Below are 15740 nucleotides of genomic sequence, written 5' to 3' on the forward strand. Positions count from 1 at the left end.
CTAACCCATGTCCAAACAATTCTTTGTACTTTTGAAATGGACAACTTCAAGAGGCCTCAAGCCTGACCCATTTTTAAGTGTCTGAGTCTAATGGCAATTTTTTTATAGCTGAAGGCTCTTTTTTCTTCCTGAATAAATGTGTCAGTGCTATGTTTCTTTCTGTTTGTTATCTGCAGCTTTGTGTATGAGAAACCTCAGGTATCTTCCCTTTGGGAGGAAAAATCAGTCAAGTCAGTATTAGCTGGAGAATAATAAAATAAAAAAAAAGCAGTTTACCAAGTGATGAGGCAAAGACCTGAGTTGATGGCAGCTGGAAACATAAACAGGAGACAACCCTCCAAATTTCTCCAGCCCTCCAGAAGGACTTCTGCTCTCACAGAAGTCACTGTACAGAGCAGGGAGAACAGATTCCTCACCACCCATGGTACCTCCAACAGCTGTCCAAAGGGCACACTGAATTCCAGGTTGGTAGCCAACATCCCTGTTGTGTCCTGTGGGCAGCTGGAGCTCTTTTTACTCTAAGGCTATTTGGCCACACACATACAGTGACAAAGCTCTCCAAGGACACCCATTACAGCACTTTCAAGAAAAACTCAAGAAAAGTTGGCAGGATCCACCCACCCTGCATGAGGTGAGTGTCCCTTAGGGAATATGCTAAGCTGTAGATACACTCTGCTTCCTCCCACATTTGCTGGCAAAAAGTCACCTCAGACCTCATCCCAAAGTGGTTCCTGGAGGCAGATCATGTAGATGAAGCAGTAAGTTATTTTTACTGGCCAAAGATTATACCCTCTGTCATCACTGTCATACCCTCCTGTCACACTTCTCTCCTCCCATACTTGCTCTTAAAAGTTACATTGCCAGCTGAAGTTTCTCTTAGGTTAGAAGTTACCATCAAGCTAGAACCATGGCAGTGATTAATATATTAGCAATACTGCCAACCTCTTTAAAATAATTAATAAATAATAAAATAGGTTTCTTCAGATAAATGTTTATTTTTAGAAATCCATGTCAATTTTTCTCACCTAAAAATACTAATTAATTGTTTCTGTTTTCATAAATATAATTTCTTATATTTTTTTGCTATTATTGTAAAATACCATGCTTTCTCATAGAGCATCATTATGTATAGAAATGTTCCATGTCAACACTACCTGAAAGCAGCATTTCTAAATTTCAGCATCCGTGTTACTTCAAAATTATCACGTCACATCAGCCAACTGCTGCAGATCCTTTCTTTCTTAAACTGCCTTCCTATTGAAAGGTAGTTCAGTGAAAATAGCCTAAAAAACAACAGAAGAAAGAAAGCTGAGTAATTTCTGAAGTGGAATAATTTCTCAGGACATTAAGTTATAAGAGATACTAAATTTCAGAACAATGTGGAGGTAAACCCTATGAAAGTTTTGTCTCCAGAGCCTTGCAAGAAATTAGAAGAGAACAGCCTTTGAAAACAGACAATGGGAAAAGTATAAAGCAATCTTTCTTCTTGAATCCATAATGACTGCTACAAGATTATGAAATCAGACAAAAAAGAACAAAGTGTCCTTTCTGATAAAAGCCACAGAAAGAACTGGTAATCCAAGAAGCACTAAAGACATTTATCTAGAGTTAAACCCTAAATAATTTAAGGGAAAAAGAAATTCACAATTCAGAGGACTTTCATTATTGTCAGAGCGGTATAAAATTTTCTAGGAAAGTAAGACACAGTTTTTAGATAGCAACATTGTGATATGTGTGGATCCTGGTTTTAATATTAACTGATTTCAGATTGAACAGAACTAGAGCAGTGCTGAGTGTTTTGAGAAAAAACTCCATGGCATTTTCCAAAGATAGAGGACATCCTTACCACAGTACTGATGAACACAGGACTGACAGTCACAAAACCTGGCTGCAGTCCTCAGATTTGCCATAAAAATCAGTGTGTGGCCACAGGGAAGTTATTGAATTTCTTTGTGCTCATTGCAATTATTGGCAATACAGCACTTGCCTCCCTTCTGGGTTTCTCAGTAACTTGGTACTAGACCAAAACCATCGTACAATAATGCATTTTACTTTATTAACCCAGATTTTACTAATGAATCAAGAAAATTTTTTGTTTCCTTCATCCAGTTTTCTTCGTTGATTTCTCTGCTGTAAATTTTTACTTCCCTCCTCCCATAGAGTAAGGCACTAATTTAAGTGCCATTGTCCTCAGTGGAAATTACATTAGAAACTCTCATAGAAACTGCTGGCAGTATTGTGGAAACATTGGAAACTACCATGGAAACTTATTCGTGGAGGGCATAAGAAGCAGAAAGAGTTAGTCATTTAAGAACTCACACAATTGGTAAGCTGTGTGGTTAGTTCTGGCAGTGAAAAGTAAGATTCCTTAATAGAACTAATGGGTGATGTCAAATTCTATGTTTAAATATTTAATGTGATTTAACTGCCTCAGAGTATCCTGTTGCAGGTTGTCTGCCTTTTGAGGCACATGAAATCTGATCAGACACTGACTGCATATAACATTACACTCCTAATAGAGCAGGCAGTATGTGGCACAGATGTTGGACTTCTCTCGAGGGATCTCTCTTCAGGAGTAATTAGTTGGTGGAACTACTGCTCAGAAAGAAGAGAAAGGACCCAGGTAAGAAATGTGAAGTGAAATCATGTTTTCCAATAACTGAGCACACACACAGAGTTCAAATTTAACAGGAACTATTCATGTTGTGACCACTGTTCCATATTCCACCTCTAACCAGCAAGTTGAACTACTTGAGAAATCTGGTGGCTTGGTTTACAACCCAGGGGCCATGAGATGTAAGCTGCTACTACAGTGGGAAGATGGTACTTTGTATTTTCTGAAGGTCTGTAGAAATGTAAAGACAATTTTCCAGAAATATTTTATCATTTTCACGGAGTTCAATGGCTGGAAATTTTAGCAGTGCCATTTTGAAGTGCGTGAGTGTTTTTACAAGATTTTTTTTACCCCGCCTCTAGTTCTCAAGGGTGTTTAGTAAGTATAATGTCACAATGTACCACCTGAAAAATAAGTATAAAACTAATCACAGCTGCCTGCAAAGAGGCAGCCGCAGCTCTCCTACCTCAATGTTGTTTTTTCTGAAAGTAGCCTGGAGACATAGGAAGACAAACTACCTAGTAAGATTATTAAAACAATTAATCCTCCTCTCACAAAAATCACCAATATTTCAGACTCAGATGTACTCATCAGTAGAAGAAAACTCATCTTGCATCATGCTGAGACTCTAATGGAAATCAAACTACCCCTAACTTGAGCATAATTGATTTTTGCTTTGTCATCCGGGGAGTTAATATTTTTAGCATATATATGTCTGATTAATAGACAGAAGTAGTCTGTCTGATGGAGAATATTGGTATACAGTTATCCCAAACAGGAATTTTCTTAAAGGCAGACTATCAAAAAGCCTATAACAATTGTAGTTTCCATTAATTTCCTTCTCTTTAAAGGCTTTAGTGTGTTTACATGCAACATTTTGTCTGATGGCTTGCCTATAAAAGTTGCTGACAGTAACAAACACCCATCTTAACAAATTATAGGCACATTAAAGGCACTGAGCTACAGTTACTGCTTTCTGAAAACTTCTGTGCTATAGTTGGAGAAAGAAGTCTTTTCAGAAATGAGAACTAACTTCATTGCTTTGACAAACTGCAGCAGCATTTCAAAAGCAATCAGTGCTCTGTATTGAAAACAAGTAATAATGCAGTGCTCTGGAGGGCTGATAACACCATCATTGGGAGGAAATATGTAAAATTCTCTGATGGTTTAAACTGGTATTAGCTCATTGAACCAGGCTACCTTATGAAAGGTAAAATTATTTTCTGCTTATCACAGTATTGTGTCTTCTGTACTAGATACCTGGAATGAAACCCAAGGAAAGCAGCCAAATAAAAGTGCAGGCAGCCTCAGGCTCCATGAGTCCATTTCTTCCCATTCTGCCCCAGTACCATTATCTGTACCATAATATTTTTGCTCATTTATCTTTCAAGAACTTTTCAAGAGGAACTAGACTCATAGTGGTTCACTGCCCTGGTAACAGCTTCTGGATGTATCTGATCACAGGCTCTTCCCTTGCATCTGGCAACTTAAATCATGCATCTGCACAGCCCAAAGGATGACTGCACAGTGGTGGGTGCACTCTCAGCCTCACTGACATCAGTGGCAACATATCAGGTCAGTGATTCTTCCTCTTAATGTCTGAGAGTCATAATAATGGCTTTGGGCAAATTCAGAAATTTCACAAGCCCAATCTAGATTGTCATCTGCCCTCTTCTCCCTGGCACAAGAGTGAGTAAAACAGAAAGGAAGACTGATGATGTTATTATGTGGAAAGCTTCAAATACTGCTAAAAGATGCTGAAAGCAACAAAAATGCACTTAAAGCTTTTGGCTTATTTCTGTAATTCATTTGTTCTTCACTTTCAACATTCATGCAGAAAGCACAACGCCGTGATGCTATCTAGTAATAAAAATATGCATAAAATAGAAAGAAGAGAAAAACAAAGCTTGAAGGCACCTGTGTTTGCTTTATTTGAAGGTGTCAGGGCAAAACAAAGCATAAGGCTCTATAACCATATAGTTATGGAGATGGTAAGAGAACATGAGTTTGCCACTGTAACACGTTCTGCTGCTTGTGATTACACAGCAAGTAATTTCCAAGGAATGTCTAATTCAAGAACTTTCAGAGTATACACAATGCTATGTAAAATATAAAAGCTTATTTTTTCCCCCTGTGCTGTACTCAGGAAAGGGGAGTTATTTTACATTTTATAGGTAATTGCAAATCACCGTAAGTTGATAAAATGTCAGTTTTTTCTACTGCAAACATTTATTTTGAACCTTTTTGGGCAAAGGCTGACTGTGTCAGAGGTGGGAGTGCAAAATTTCACATGTGGTGTTGCATACCTGGTTTGAGATAAACCACTTTGGCTACTTGAGTGATTAAACATCTGTGCAACACTTTGACACCTGGGCAAAAGATGCCTCAGAATTGCAGCCAAGAAAAAGATGTTAAAATAACTGCAGACTGCTTAGGAACATAGAAATTACTTTTTAGGTAAGCTGACATAAGGAAAAGACCACACACACACCTCTGACATTTAGTCAGTGGCTTTCTTGATGATCTTTGAGCTTTGGTGATTGGTGAAGATGTTAGACTTGCAGATAAGTGTTGATTTGAGTTAAACCAGTACCAAGGTGAGGCCATTTGCCCTGATGCACAGGCTGATACAGGGGAACATGTGCTTTCGAGAGAGACAAACCAGTCTTGCTTTTCTGCTAAACCTTTCCCTTCAGTAATTCTACATATCTCACATATCACATATCCCTGTGTAAGGCCAAGGTTTGGTGAGCATCAAGGAGAGGAAATGAGAAATGAGCTGCCTTCTGCATGGCAAAGGTGCCATGGAACAAACCTAGATATGAGATGAGTGGTAGGCTTTTTCTAAAAGAAGGATGTACTGCCTGGAATACCTGAGGTAAGATGTCAGTGCTTTACACAGGGCATGTGGCCAAGGCCAGGGAGGTAGAGAGCTAAATAGGGCTTGAAATCACCGTACGATCATTGATTCCTTTTTCCAAGCAAAGAATAGAAAAACAGAGAAATTTTGGCAAAATTAATCCCCTACAAGATGGGAATTTGCCCAGTAACAGTAGCTCAGTAGGTTGCAAGCCTCCTCTACAAGCTGTATTAAGTTTCTACATATAAACCCCATCATAGTCAGTTGAAGCACATCATCCAAAATTCAAGATCCCATGCCCCTCTCTGGAAAACCTCAGTAAATCTGTTTTAAACAAGAGACAGCTTTGGAACAGTAGAATTGAATTCCTACCTCAGAGCTCCCCTTAACCAAAACTTGCTTCTGGCAAGTAGCTGGGACTGCAGCAACTGCTAAACCAATGATGCTCCTGCTTTTCATTTGTGCTCAGGAGTTCCACCCTTGTGCATCTGCCCATGATGGAATTGTACTTAGCTCCATTGGAAAGAGCAGATTTTCATGCAGACTTCAGAAAAAAACAGCTAAAATCAAGTATGGGAGTGGTAGCCAAGGAGAAACATCCACAAATATTTCTCACTTCAAGCACCACTGCCTTCCTAGTGTTGTCTCAACATTTCAAAGTAAGTAGTTGCATATGAACAAAAGCATCCATGTCCCATTGGGAAGGTATCTGCTGTTACTGTGCATTAATAAATGTTTATGGGGGAGCAGCTTCCAAGAAGACAGAGTCAAGCACAGAAGCAGAATTTTAATCTAAGATTACCTCAAAGTCCAGATGTCGTTCAGCTTGATCCAGGTCTTGGAACCTAACTGTGACTGCTGCATTTATAATTCACAGAAGAACACTGTAATTTAGTCTTGTCTGACTTTTAAAAATTATACATGAATTTTATGTGCATGCAGTGACCTTATACTTGTTAGTGACAGCCAAAGCTTCAGAAAGCCTTAACCCATCTCATTCCTCAGCTGGGAGGCTAAGACTAGGCTGTTTAATAGACACCACAAATTGCTTTTCAGAGGTACCTTGTTCCCCTCTTCAGCTAAGCCCAGAGGTTTAGGTCTGAATTTGGTTTGAAGCATGTGTGAATGGAGGGTTTGTAGTCACAAATGACATTTTTAACATTTTAAGACTGATCTCCACAGCACCTCTGATAGCTGGAGGTGTCATATGGTTGCCTCTGCAGGGCCATTCAGAACATTAGCCAGGCCTTAGCTACCGTCTTTTGGATGAGGTTATTTCTATTCTTTTACTGCAGAAGGAGTTCAGAAGATGAATTTCCTAAGGCCACTCCCCCCCCCTGCCATGGAAAGGATTGGGAATTTCAGAGAGCAATTCAGAAACAAAGGACAATTTGGGGATTTGGAGAATTACCTCTCTTGTATAAATCACTGGCGCTTGCTGCCTCCCAGCTCAGCGGGGACAGCAGATCCTGTCAGAGACAAGGAGTTCATTTTGGTCACCAGAAAGTGAGTGAAGGACAATTTTACTGCAACGGCTGACTCTCACCAATACGTTGGTCCTAATTGAGAAAACACACACTAGAGCAAAATTTCACTACACTGAAATGAAAGCATAGCTTTAAACATAAATCTTTGCTGGCTGCACCAAGCAGGCATAACAAACACTGGCTCAGTTACTCTCTCTGAGGGGCAGTAAAGCCTTTCCAGGGGCTTTCATCCTGCTGTTAGCTAGAAGTAACTGATGGAGTTGCATTAAGTTTGGAGGTTGTGATGTTCTGACTGAAATTCTCATATTACAGTCCCTCAAAATCCTTGTGCCTTTCTTCATACTCACTATTGTTTCTTGCAGGTGTACTTGAAGACAAAGCCATTTCTGTCTTGTTTTTAAAAGAGGGCTGAAGGAAGAGCTGCACTACAATCCTGCATGTAGATTATTCCCCCCCACCCCTTAGCACTATGTGATAGCTCACGATGCTGACCTGCTCTGGAGAAGCTGCCAGCTCATTGCCTTTGTTTGTACAAAGTTTAGCTGTCTCTTGATAAGCTCCTGAACTCTATAATAAAACAGCAAGAGCAAAATGTACTCTGGAAGATGGCCTAATGCAAAACTGTGGCACTGATTTTAAACCATAACATTACTGCCTTTTTGGAAACCTTTCCCTGTTCTAATGTGCATGTCAGCTGTGATAAAAATATTGAGCTAGAAGCTTTGAACTATTCTGGTGCTCTGTTGAAGTGTTTGAACAATAATGCCATGTCAATTTAACTGCATTTTATAGTAATCAGTCATTTGGGACAAACTGTAAACACAGCATCTCCAAACCAAACAAGTTCTTTTAAAGAAATGGAAACATATTTCAGCCCATTGTTTTTGCTTTTAGTACAATCACCACTGAAACTATATAAAACTCACTTTTAATATCCATTCTTTCTTAAATGCTTTGTGTTGCTTAAATGATACATGAATTGGTTTGTAATTTTAATGGTCAGTTCTGGAACAGCATGGCCTTTGGAACAATCTACTGGGTTAATTGTTGCAAGTTTATATCAGCTTGATTATGAAAGGAGAACGGAGCAAAACTTTTTAAACACCAGTGGAATTTGCAAATTAAGTATATCTCAATTTACTGAAAAGTTTTAAAATTTCAACAAACACCTGGCCAAGCTCATCCTATAGTAAACTAGCTAAAACCAATGCAGTTACATTAGAAATGAATTTGTTTTACCAACTTCAGGACTAATCCATGTTTTCAAGGGTGGTATTGGAGGCAGAACCACATCCACATCCTGGCTCAAGTTTCAGCACATGTGATGATACTTTCTCAAGTTCCCAAGCACAGCATTGAAGTGCTTGCTGGAACCTGCCATATAAACTCTTTCCCAGTATACTTTATAGGAGATGAGTGGCATGAACAGATGCATACACAATTCAGTCAGTCTGTCCCTAAACCTATAAATTTTCAGGTGCTGTATTTTCTGCATAGACATTTGTGCACACATGAAGGAGCCATTAACAATCCCTTAACAGTACCTCCCTGGAGTATACTAAATAGCCTTATTCTTCCCCAGGTTCAATGTTCCTTCTGGTGATTCCAGCTCAGCTAGAGGCTGAGTTAAACAAGGGCTAAATTGGCTGTCCATAGGAATGTTCCCAAGCTGCATTTTTCACCTTGCCTGCAGCTCTGACAGCCCTGACTCTGCCCATCACAGGTTCCTCCCATCACTTACCAGGGATGTAACTCTGGTAGAAGATGACTTGAGAGCCCAGCACCAGGCTGTGACTGGACTCACACCATGGTGTCCCTGAGCCCCCTCAGGGCTTCTGCCCTGCAGCAGGCACTGCAGGTGCCAATGGGTTCTTCCTTTTACTGCCAGCCATGGCTTCACCCCTCTGTTCAGCAAGGAGGAGTGAGGCTGCAGTAGGGCAGAAGCCCCAGGAATAAGAAGTGAGATATCTCAGGCCTGAGTGAGAGAGACCTAAAGCTACGTGTGGATGCCACCCGAAGCAGACTGCAGTGGTCAAGTGAAGAATCCTCCTGTGAGCCTCATGACAAAGCAGATAGATAAACAGAAATGACATTGGATGAGAGTGGGAGATTCATTCCCCCCTTTCTCTAACCTTTAGATGCCTGTTTTGCTTACTGCTGGCACAGCAGTGACTTCAGTAGCAGTTTTGGAGCCACCCCAGCAGAACCAAAGGCAATAATTTTTTGCAAAGAGCCATCTTAAGAAGATGAAAGTTGCAGCATCAGCCCAAGGGAAATGCATAGTGATAGAACACACATAGCTGAAAAAAATTAAAAATACATATAAATGCATTTCAGCTGGCTGATTTTATTGAAATGTTTGAAATTTAAATTTGAATGTATAACCACCTGTCTCAAGGATAAGTTTGATATAAGCCCTTATTCCAGTTTCCATACATTTTACCTTCCAAAATGCCTTCTGCAACCCATGCTAAGTAAAGCACAGAGGAAGTAATGCATTTATCTCTTCCAAGGATACAGTATCCCCTTGATGTGCCTTTTGATTAAAGACCTAAAGAAAGTACTTCAGGCAATGCTTTTCACACTGTTGCATATTTCTAAGTTCCCCACCTTGAGTCAGTTTCTGGGGGAACAGAAAAGATCGAATTATACAGCAGAATTACACTCTAAGGGTGAAATCCTGACCCTGGTGTCACTTCTTTCTGTGGCTCCATCATGTCCTCCTTGTTCTTTCTGGAGATTAACAAATAATTCATCTCATACATGTTGTTGCCAGGAGCTATTTTTGTTGGAACGAGTACAATTACCAGCTATCTAAAAATTTAAAGGGAAAATTGAGACTGCAGCAAAGAAAGTTTCACCAGCCACTTCTTCAGCACATGTAGTTGTTGAAGGAGATGAATAAACACCATCCATGTGCAAATACACATACACTTTATGGAAAAGCAGCTATTTTATGAAAGAATATTCAACTCAAAGTCTTCCCCTGACAGGTAAACAAGCACACAGCTGACATGAATTGCTACTGTTAAATGACCAGCAGAGAGATCTTCAGACAAGCCAACCAGAGCCTTAGTTAATTTATTCTTTGCTCATGAGAAAAAGGCTTCAAATTATTCTTGTCCTTACCATTTATGCTTTTATCCACAAAGCACTACAAAAAATTTGTTCAAAGGTATGTTTATCTAAAGAATTGGAAAATCTGCACCCTGGTGACAGTTTCATCTTGAAACCAAGTTTCATGAGTTTTGCTGCTGGGTATTGAGTGTGCATAAGCACAGCAATTACAATAACACTGGGCATGTGCTGCAGTATGGTCCCACAGGAGGGCTCTGAAAAGCATATTCATGTCCTCAGAAGGAAAAGATGCCCTAAGTTTTGCCTGTGCACATACCTGAAAGGCCCATGCTTATGACATGTTTTTGTCCACACTGAAAATGGATGCTGTCCTGTCCCGAGGCAACTGCAGCAGAAGACCATAAGCTCTGCTAAGCTGCTGGGTGTGACACCTTCCTCGCCACCTACCAGTAGCATCTTTGGAGTATAACCTAAGCTACAGAGACCAGTTTCAGAAAATCCTCAGCCAAATGTCCTACAGCTTCATTTGTGCATCATATCTGCTTTTGCACAACTCTTTGCCCTGCAGATGGCTACAGATCACCCGCAGTGCTCATTTTTGCACAGAACTGCTATTTTCTCCCTTGTTGGTATCTCCACTGTTGCCACACAAGAGTTTGTCCAGAGAAGCATGGCCACATGAAGGAAAACATTTGCCATGCACTGTAATTTTGGCAAGAGTAATCAGACTATCCAATCCAGATGGGATTTTGCACCAGATTGTTTGCCTGGGCATTCACTAAAATTGGGCATGATTGCATTTTTAAGGCTTCAGTGGTAAATCCACATAGGCAAGCAACTTTGCCCAGGAGGAAAGGATCAGGAGAGGGAAGCAGCTGGACCTATGAGGCATGCAGTTCAAGGTTTTACTGCAGACTGGTTTCCTGGGCCAAATATTCCCAGTCTGAGTCTGGTTGGACCAGAGATTGTTTGAGACTCTAATAATAAGGAGTGCATGAACATGAACGTGCACGTGGAGCAGAGCATTCAATCCAATTTCCTCTAAAAAGAACCTGATTTACATGCACCAAAGTGTCTCTGTAACTGGGAGTAACACATGCTGAGCTTCCTGCAGTGCAGCAGGGTAGGTTTGATACGCATCACGGGAAGGGAATGAGTAGGACACATGGTTTAGGTTCACTTTGTGATCAAACTACTCCCTGATACAAAAAAATCTCTCTTTGGTCTAGGACATTTCTTCTCCCCAGTTTTGAACACCTGAAAGAACAAAATGGGGAAATGACAGCAGACTTGATTTTTTGGCACATGCAGTTTTCTGTAAATTTAGCCTGGTGAAATTCAATGTAATTGACTAGAAGAGGCTGTAATGCCAGTGTGGGGATTTTGCAGCAAAGACATCTGAGATTGCCCATATATAATTGAATGACCACTCTCTTCCCTTGTGGAACATAAGAAACCAGTACACAGGAGGATCTGTTCCCACTTTTACATGTAACAGAAAACCTGACCATAGAACATGAGGCCATCACAACCTTACCTTTTCCAATTTGGTCCAGTCCTGCACTCTGGATCAAATTCCAAATTTCAAAGCTAGATTCCATTCTTATTTCAGGTTAAGCCAAAATCCAGAATGACATCAGCAGCTCTGGGTGTAAAGAGAGAGGAAATTATGAATTTATATCTTAATTTTTCATCTGAGATTAAAGTCACACCTTTATTGTCCAAGTTTTTTAAAGTTCAAAGCAATTAATCCTTCCATGAAGCCTATCCCTTTTTTATTAAATCAACACATTGGTTCTCACCTTCTGACTCTGCAACTTAACCCCTTAATGTGTCTTTTCTGGTGTTTTGTTTTATGTAGTGAGCTAGCATTCTGCTGATTTTAAATATTAACCAAGGTTTCAGAAGCCTTGAGGGTAAAACTTTCATGTCTCTTCCTGAAAGACCACAGGCAGAACTGTTGGTTTTGATGGATTGCAGCTGGATCAAGAAATTTCCACAAGAGATGCTTTTGCTTTTTGAGGGAAGAATATGAGCTCAAAGCATGTCCTTGCCAGTGCTGTATTTGAAAACAAGAGGAAGATTTGTCATGTCAAGTGCAGCTGAAACACAGATCTTAGCTTTTGAGCCAACTTGTTCAAAACCACCTACTGAATAATCAATACGAAGAGTTCATTTTTTTTTTGTAGTTTGCATGTAAGGGTACACTTAAGGCTTGAATGACTGGATAATGAGATCATGTGCTGGTCAAACTATGTCAACGGTGCTTTTATTATCAATTTTTTGAAATCTGTCAGCATCATCTAGCTCTCAAAATACTGGGAGAATTATAGATGGCCCCATGTCCTCTTACTTCATCACTACTCTAATGCAAAAATAGCCCTTCATTGCATGGTATCAAGTCAACCTGTCTTGACCAAAATGCAGCCAGCCTTTTTTTCCCCCTGATGCTCACATGCTAACAAAACCAAGTTTTTTGTGCAAGTTTCTTTTCTGGGTGCTGTCACCCAAGCCCCAAGGTCAGCATCAGCCACCAACTCTCTCTTCCCCCACGCTCCCACCATTCTCCATTAGCAACCTAGGGGCACTGGACACAGGCGTTGCTGGGAAAGTCTGAATTACAGCACTCAGGTCATAATCCAGTCAGTATGAAAACTGCCCCAGTCCTAAAACAAGTCTCCTGCAGTGGCATTGAGTCCTTCAGCCCTGCAGCACTCTCCCTGTGAGCCCTGCAGGGTGCCAGCATCTTGGTGTGGTGGATGAAGGGGCTGCAAGGCTGAAACTCAAAGCTGCAAGGAAGATGGGATGTACCTCCCAGAACACCAAAATAAGGTGTTCTCAGTGCCCCTGGGTGCAGAGGTTTTATTTTAACAGCAGAGAGTGATGAGGTTTCTGGGACCCCTCAAGCACATGGTAAAGAGACAGAAATCAACCAAACCATTTGCACTCCTGCTGAAGAGCAAGTTTTGTACCTGTCTTTCTAAAAGGGAAAAGCTAAGGATCTCCATGCCTCTGGTGCCACTGAAGATGGAATTATGACAGTCACTATATCCAGCACTAAATGTGCAATAATTATTTCCAGATGTATGTAAATATGATTGATTTTTTTCTACATTAATCTTTCAGCCAGTCTACATACATTGTAGATCTCAGATGTTTACTCAGCATTCAAATAAAACATAAAGGGATTAAAAACAACTATTTGATCTGTTAAGTTTCCTTAAAAGGGAGCTTATACTATCTGCCTAACACTCTAACTTGATTTTATTACTGAAATTCTGGGGATTTATGTTAGTGCCGTGCTTTTTTTCTGAAGTCTACATTTTTGTCCAACTAATTCAGTTCTTATTATCTCTGAACAATAAAGTGAAAACAAGCACTACATTTTTATGCCCGTGATGCTACTTGATTATTTTATTATACCATGGGCAATACTAAAGGTACTAGAAGTATTCCCACATCATTTTCTTTCTGATCTAATTCTTGACTTTGTACTGAATAGATGAGTTTCTTGTTCTCACTATATAGAAATGATAAATTACAGTAAACACAAAAAAACAAGTTTTTTATAAGAGTGGTGCAAGAAATGTTGACTGCACCAGCCTGGCTGACTGAACTATAGGAGGTGGTGGGTAAGCTCACATCTTGCCTTGCCAACAAAAGCTTCCCATGAGATGTGCTGTGCCCTTACATCTTGTAAGGACCTTGCACTGTTCCTCACTTACCACACCAGCAATCCCACCCCCAGCCTGGAGGAAGGTGGTTGCCTTTGTGCCTCCATACAGATATTTTCTTGTTATGGGAGACTTAGGCAAGGACAGCTATGTCCTGGTCCTATGCTTTGCAAATGTATGCAAATGAGCATCTATTAGTAAATAGCTGGCTCAGAGAAAACGCCATGAGAGACAGTCCTCTCCAGCTATTGTATGTCTGCAGAATGTGCTTAGTCTTTTGTTGTCGAAATGCAAAGATGTTTAAAAGCACACAGGGTTGTAAAGTTCCCCCTGCAGGCATACCCACAGCTGTGCACTGGGGGTACCTCCAACACTCTGTCAATAAATTATGGCTTTTAAACACCAGAGTGCTACTGGATGTTGTTGATTGTTTGGTGATTTCCTGAGCTGCTGCCATTTGAAAGTTATACATGGTGTTTATTTTTAGAGATGAACCTGACCTTTACAATCCGAGCTGGATTTCAATTTCATCTTCCTGCTTGGGGAAGTCAAATAGCTTAAGATTTTGATCCCAGTTGTAAAAAAGGTTTCATGGTCAGCTCTGATATTTACATGAAAGTCTGTGTTCAAATAGTAAAACACCTCCCTCAGGAGTCTTCAGACCTATTACAGCTTAGTCCATGTCTATAAGGTACAGTAGGTCAAAAAGAGCAAATATTATCTAATTCAAGGTTCCTTAAAAATACATTCATTTTATCGTTATGGATCCAGCTCCACCAAAGAAATGTCTGTACTAAGCCTATCACTCACCAAACTGCTTTGTGTTCTTCTAACACATAATGACTTATGAAGAGCATAAATAACAAGTGTGGAAAGTCATATTTGATTTTTCACAACTCTCAATGAATTTCATATCAAACATTTTATCAAACAGTTAACGCTCAAACACCAGTATTGTTTAACAGACTGGTTTTTCACATGTTTTTGCAGGACAGGAAGTAACCAGATCCCATCACTTTTTGTTCCTTACTACTTAGTACCTTGTAAAGTTCAACAGAAAGACAGAATGAGTTCACACAACTCCTCAATGAGATATAATCAAGAATACATAGATTATTCATTGTTATTCCCATTTTCCCACATTAAAGGAGCGTTACCTTTGTATTTCTTTTATCAGTAAGTTGCATTTCCCTGAGTGTTTTTATGGGGAAAAATAAACAGCCAACAAACAAACCAAACCAACAACAAAAGAAAACAAACCTTACATTGCTGCTTCTTTCTTTGATAAACATAATCCCCCATGGCCACCAGAAGAGCTCTGAGCAGCAGCAGGCAGGAGCCACCCCAGATCCTTCCAATGGTCCAGGGTGGCTCCCCAGTGTCCTTCCCCTGGCAGAAGCAGTCTCTGACAAGACCAATCCCTTGCAAGTACCCAGTCACAGATAAGGAGTTATTTTTCCCTTCCTCCTTTCTTCACAGTTTTGTTTAACTGAGATCAACAGATAAAAAACATTTTTAGTTCCTATTTTGTGTGATTTATACTTCACTTTCTCTTTCAGTACTGCAGTAGCTCTTGTGAATTTGCATTAACTACTGAACATGCACAGTAGAAATCTCCAGTCAGATCTTCCTCCACCTGCAAAATATTCAGTATGCCTTCAAGACCTTTCTGTACTCTTTTCCTGTATTAAAACTGGCCCAGTTCCAGGCCCTGATAAACACTGAGCAACTGAATTTATTGGGGTGTCTCAGCTCTTTCTCTGAAGCAAAGCTTTCAGTTATGTCTCAACCATTATTATTTCTACAGATACAGAGCAATCAGAGGTAAAATAGTCAAACTAACATGTAGCTAAAATGTCAGACACAGACTCTCACTCTGCCAGAGATAACCACAAAAAATTAGAGTCAATCCATACTGCTGTTCTTTTACTTCCAGACCACCCACTTGCTCTTTGTGTTGGATTTCTTATTTTTTAAATCAACACTGATTTATTATAAACTACCTAAAGAAAAGTCAACATCTTTAA

At 40.0% G+C, this 15740-nt stretch overlaps 1 long non-coding RNA gene across 2 annotated transcripts; it reads left to right on the forward strand.

Annotated features, from left to right (window-relative positions):
* The first annotated feature begins 700 nt into the window (after window positions 1–700).
* LOC139796023 (uncharacterized) lies at window positions 701–7867 on the forward strand. 2 transcript variants are annotated; one of them, XR_011725801.1, is made up of 3 exons: window positions 774–2623; window positions 3871–4189; window positions 7324–7867. It is a non-coding gene; the product is annotated as an uncharacterized lncRNA (long non-coding RNA). The 2 variants fall into 2 exon arrangements; XR_011725800.1 differs by lacking the exon at window positions 7324–7867 and having other exon boundaries at window positions 701–2623; window positions 3871–4530.
* Window positions 7868–15740: the final 7873 nt, after the last annotated feature.

Source organism: Heliangelus exortis, chromosome 4 (genome assembly GCF_036169615.1).
Source record: "Heliangelus exortis chromosome 4, bHelExo1.hap1, whole genome shotgun sequence".
NCBI lineage: Eukaryota > Metazoa > Chordata > Aves > Apodiformes > Trochilidae > Heliangelus > Heliangelus exortis.